Consider the following 6,000-nt stretch of genomic DNA (forward strand, 5'->3'; position numbering starts at 1 on the left):
TTTCTAAGTAGGAAGCAGAGCTCCCCTATTGCTAGGGAAGAATGGACCTCCAGTAGGCTAATATGTGATGGATGACTGAATGCAAACTTGGCAACGTTGTTCTCTGCTACCCAAAGAATACAAAATGCCACAGGCTATTCGTACACAGGGACTCTCTAGTTGGAAGTTCTGAAAACTTGGCAACATCCCACCTTAGTTTAATTGAAACTACAGTGGCAAGACAATTAAGGATGTGAATTGGGAGAAATTTCTTGCAACAAGATCAACTCAGGATGAATTTATCTTTGGTGATTGACTCATTGCATAAGCCAAACAAAAACATAAATGGAAAGTTATTCGCATTGACTCCACAACCTGAGCAGCAAAATCTCACATTTGTTTATGAGGGCTACTTTATGGGATATAATGTATACTCTTTAAAGTCTACATCCAGACATACTCACTGAAGCTATGGGGTGGGGTGGGGGTGTTGTTTTGTCAGCAACAGGATATGCAGTATATAGGAGAGAGAGAAATGATGCATATAGAAATACAGTAAAATATTACATTAAGGCCATGTTTAGTTATAAGGGCATGGGCATCATTCCAGTGAATGTTAAAAAGAGACACCAAGTAATTCAAACTTTGTTCTTTTAGCAGAAGGATCCCTATTATATTCCTTCTTTCAATGCCCAAACACTTTTTGATGCATCAAGAGACAACTCTTGTCAGGCAGAATCTCATTCTGATTCCTTCTCCCCAGTCTGCCCATTCCGCACAGTTTAGTTACATCATACATTGAAAGATTTCACTAGCTGGAAGAATGCCCGGTTTTTAACTTTTCTCACATGTGGAAGGCATTTAACTTCAGCTCAGATTGGACAGAGGATCGAACGCATGAGTGGACAGTAAGCACTGAGTTAGGGGAAGTTTTACACTTGTATAAACGTCAGAGCTTGGTGGAAACTGAGACGGCTCAAGATTGTCTCTTGGGGTTGTTAATTTTCCTTCTTTCCGGTATTCCCGTTCCTCAAAGAACTGCCTTCTTCCTTCTTTTTTCTCTTCACTACACAAAGAACTTTTTTGAACAGCTAATAATAGCAATTGTAAGTTCTTTGTGGCAGAGAGCATCACTTACTACGTCTATTCACTCCTTCTAATACAATGAGGCCCTAAAATGCTGTAGCAATAGTAACAACATCATCAACTTCTAATAAACTCCTACACAAAACCAATAGAAGCCATGGACAGCAAGTCCACTTTGATATCAAGTAGTTTAATGAATTAAATTACATCTTATATACTCATAAGTGATCTTTACACATCCCTTATTTTTCAGCTCTTGACCTTAAGTTATGATGTTTCCTGTCCAGAACTTACTAGTTACTAGTCCTACAATTGCTTGCACTGGTTTTGCATATTTCTCAGCCTGGGTGATGATAAAATACTTAGTCAACTTAGTTCACTCTGGTTGTTATCTTCCTTAGTTTCCTACTTCAGTAACAATGATTTTTCTGCAATATTAGATCAGCAACTTTCTTAAAACTACTGAGGGTAGCTATTACATTTTACAGTAGTTTCAGACTTCTGTAGTTTATAACCACGGGTTTTGATAAGAGAGATCAGTCTTTGAGAAGGGCGTGCTAAATCCACACCAGAAATTGTCTGAGAAAGTGCATGTTGGTAAATCAGAGCACAGTTTTAAAGCCCAATATCTCAAACTGCCACGGTTCAAAACAAATACCTTTTTATTATTGGAAAGCTGAGATTTCTAACTTTCCAGTGCTGTAAATCATCCATCCTAAGCCTGGAGCTTTATGAGACACTGGACCTTAAAACTGTCAATGGCCCTTCAGCTTAGCAAACTGTGATGGCATGTATCCAAGGACGAATATATCAAGTCACAGGCTTCAAATTAGAGTAATTTTTAACCACTCTGAATTTCTCATGTTTCAACATATGTCACACAGGTAGGACAGGTAAATGTGTAGCTGATAATGAAGCAGACACCACCCTCTGCATTTACGCTTACTTCCAAATGTAATATTCAACCTAGACAGATACCAGGGTTCACTGATGGAAACAGGCAACTGAACGAACACAGTTTCTCCCTTACAGATTTGCCAATATGGGACATCCATTTACACCAGACAACTGTTATACAATCCAGTACACTTCATTGCCTTTTAGCACTGCCCAAACCTCTGAACACAGCCTACAAAGCTAGATGAACAGATGTACTATTGTGTTGGACTAGGAAAATGGCAGAGAACTGCACAAGCAGGTCTAGTATTTCAAATGGTTTTACCAGAAGGGATGAAAGGGTTAAAGCTCTGGCTCCAAAGCAACATCACTGTTTCAAATGCACACTTGCTTCTCAGTTCTTCTTCACTCTTGAAAAGGATGAAAAAGTCCCGAGAAGCACAGACTCTGCCATCTAGTCTCTTATTTTCTTGTCAAAAAGTGAAACAACACTCAAGAACAAACTTTGACAGTTTCTTTATAGCAAGTCAGAACATCTTCATACATTAATAGTCTTTGGCTTTTTTTAGATATTTTATAAAAAGCAGTAATGCGAAAAATAAGCCACCCGATCTGAACTTCAAACGCCTTTAGAAATGCTGTTCTAGCAACATGATAGTTAAGTTTAAGTGAATACTGAGGAGAAATGATCCAGTATTAAAGAGTTGGGATCAAAAAAAGGAATAGATTTCCATTAACAAAAAGTCTCCAACTAACACAGTTACTCATAATTTTGTAAAGCACTCTTTAGCCTGAGTTTGGGGATATTCCCAGTAAGTTCTAGCATCATTAAGCATCATTATTTCAACAGGAGGATTAGATCTGCTTGGTTTTCTTTTCATATACCTATCACCACAGTGTACCTGGATGAGATTTCTTCAGCAGAATATCAGCTTCCTCTTCAAATGAGACATGACATTCTAATCTGCAGGCTGTATGCTTTTCAGCAGATCCTTTAGCTCTTCTACAGCTTTGGAAAAACTGGTAAAGTAACTGTAGTTATAGGATTAAGGACTGGAACTTGCAAAGAATTTTCTCTGGGCTGAAAGGAGCCAGAGGATAAAATTAACAAGTGAAAAATATGGGAAACTAATAGCAATTTCCTGAGGATAGTGACTGTGATAGGGTCAGTGACAGTGGGGGCAACAGTCCCCTCTACAGCATCCCTCTCACTCTGCCCCTTTTCAGCTGCTAATCGCCCTGCTCAGTTCAGATGCGCGTCCTTTCCTGAGCAATGGTGCAGAGGTGTAGCAGCTGCAAAGGGGATGCGCTAGGAACACCCTGATAACCCTTCCAAGTACTTTCAAAATTCACTGCCAGGGAAGGTGAACTGCAGATAGACCGCTTCTCTTCTTTTGGCTAAACGATTTCATTTGATCAAACATTTGCTACCAAGTTCCCAACAGCAGTAAGAAAAAACCCAAAAGACATCATTTTCTGCAAGTCTTCCTAGAATTCAAAGGACTGTCGCTAGCCCCCACAGTCCAGCTCATTCTCGGACTACAGCACCCTTAAGATGTCACAGCTTTAAAGGGCAAACGCACAACCCCAGCATAATAAAACAACCCCCACATATAACGTTAATCAGGAAGCGCGTAAAATGAATTCCCATTATTTAACCTGATTTTTAAAAAAAATAAACTGGGAGAGAAAACCAAACACAACAGCTTGATGATAAGGCTTTTACCCAGTCCATAGAATCGCATGCATCTCATTGGTTTCTATTTTTTTCATGAAGGAAAAGTTGATAAATATCTTTATTATGCTTTTTAATTTTATAATTTCTCCACTGTGCAAGAGGACACGTCACCGTCATTTCAATCTGAACACATCTTTCTCCTGCATAGTATGATACAGACTTTTCAGAAGTTTGGAATAACTGCCAAAAACTCTCCTAGTAGCCAGACAGCAAATCAGGCAGGGAAAACTCTGCAAAGGTGATGTAACACAAAGTTTTGAGTAAGTGGGCTTAGCTCCTAAATGAAGCTAAGTACGATCACCTTCTCCCAGTCAGCTTCTCTATTTTAAGCCAATTTGAGCCTAACTGGTAAGTGCAGACACAGTCATGCGGAAAATCTCAATGTGCAAGGGAGCAAGTAGTTAAGACACACTGTAAAGCAAGTGTCTCCATTTTTCCATGATGATGGAGAATTTCACCCTCCCACTCCCCAGAAGCCGCCCATTTAAGTACTGGTAATAAGATACCAGTTGACTCTTCCTTTGTCTTTTGCTCCCCACTGCAGACTAATGTTATCATACTTCTAAAAGAAACTGGAGCCCAGTGGGGGCGGGGAGGAAGGTGACAAAGGCTTCAGTGCAAATAAGCGTGCAGACAGCAAATTAAAAAGGAAAAGGGCCTGACTCTTTTCAAGTCATACACAATAGCGTAGGAAGAGGAGTTACCTGGGAGGTTTAAGAACTGCAAGTGGATTTAGTCTGGTACGCAAGGTGACGGTGGGGGAAACATTTATATTACTTCAGTAGCTGAGAGGAAACCCCAAATCTGATTTTCTACCCTTCCTGTCAATTAGGTTTCTGTCTACATTTCTGTAGATGTCCAGCATTCAACTAACTCATCCTTCATTCATTCATTGGATCAGATTGATGTCATTGAGACATTTCTTACATTATTATTACACCGGACAATAAAGACAAACTAAAGACAGGCATGCTCCAATTCAAAAATATCCCTTAACAAGATCCCTGACTATTCAGACTGATAGTCATAACTACGAGGGTCATGACAGAACACTGTGTCATTGCAAACTTGTGTGGGAGAAGAGCTCCTGATTTTTTAATTCAGGAAGGAAGCAGACTTACCTTACAGACTCTGACAGAGATTAGATCCCGCTGTAAGCAGTCTCCATGAAATAAATATGATGTTAAAGTCAGCTATCGGCTTCTGACTTTGTTGCCGTCCTGTCAAAACTCAGAGAAGTTGCGTTGTCTAATTTTGCGTGTGAGTGTGTGAAAGACAGAAACGTTTGACAGTAAGGCAAACTGGTCAGATCAGCCAGATTCTGCTGGGTTTATATAGCTGAGCTGCAAATCCTGATCCTTGGCTCATTCCACTGTAATAGGATGCCTGAAGGCATTTTTTTCAGTTTTGCTTTAAAGGAACAGCCTCTCTCTTTGGCTTAGCTTCTGAAAGACACACACGCACTCACATACACAGACTGTCATACACAGGCACACACACAAAAAAAGAATTTGCATGCAATTTATGGCTAAAGAAGGAAACCCCTGAACCATTAAAAAAGAAAGTCAGCTCAGGGCAAATGACTCAGAAAGCAGAATATTTTCCTTACAGCATCAGCAGAATACATTATCAGGAGGTTTTAATCCCCTCATTCCCATTATTTTAACATTGCAAAAGAGTAGCAAACTCAAATAAAATCAGAGGAATCACAAGCAGGATTTCAATCCCAGAAACTCCTACAGAACATAATGGGTCTAATGTGCAGTTAGTGTAAATTGACCCCACTCCACTGGAATCAACGGAAAAAATCAGAATTATACATGATGAGGATCTGGCAAATCCCCATATTTTCAAGCTTGTGATCTCCTTTGCATCCTTTTGCACTCCTTCTGCTCTCTCAAGAGCAGTAGGGAGAAGAGTGGAGAAATCAAGATAAAAGTCTAGTGAGCAGAGTCCTAGCCTGATTCTCTATAAAAAAAAGAAGAGATAACAGCCCAGAAGAGAGTGACACAGGAGGATTCCCTTTCTTCTCAGATCTGATAAAAAGAGATTACATGGTTGTGTGTGTGCAAAGATAATCCAACCACTTTTGTGAGGCTTATGGTTTCTCAGTCATTGCATTCTCTCTGCTTCCCATCCCAGAGCTATCAGTAACACACAGAGTGCTCATCTGGGACCTTTTCAGGGGTGTTTGTTATCTCTTGACTACCCTTGAACCTCAGGCTTGTGGCAAAGATTAAAGATCACAGTTAAAGGATTCTCATTAACACTGATCTCCCTCCTACCTTATACTAAAAATC

The 6,000-nt window shown here is 39.9% G+C and overlaps 1 protein-coding gene across 4 annotated transcripts in view; it reads right to left on the minus strand.

The window, feature by feature from the left end:
* The window catches only part of TNC (tenascin C), a 72,988-nt gene extending 68,001 nt beyond the window's left edge, over positions 1 to 4,987 (minus strand). For all 4 annotated transcript variants that reach the window (XM_076355355.1, XM_076355354.1, XM_076355353.1 and 1 more), the window contains exon 1: positions 4,822 to 4,987. The gene's annotated coding sequence lies outside the window, so the exon portion shown is untranslated. The remainder of the gene's footprint in view (positions 1 to 4,821) is intronic.
* Positions 4,988 to 6,000: the final 1,013 nt, after the last annotated feature.

Source organism: Aptenodytes patagonicus, chromosome 18 (assembly GCF_965638725.1).
Source record: "Aptenodytes patagonicus chromosome 18, bAptPat1.pri.cur, whole genome shotgun sequence".
In the NCBI taxonomy this organism is placed as follows: domain Eukaryota; kingdom Metazoa; phylum Chordata; class Aves; order Sphenisciformes; family Spheniscidae; genus Aptenodytes; species Aptenodytes patagonicus.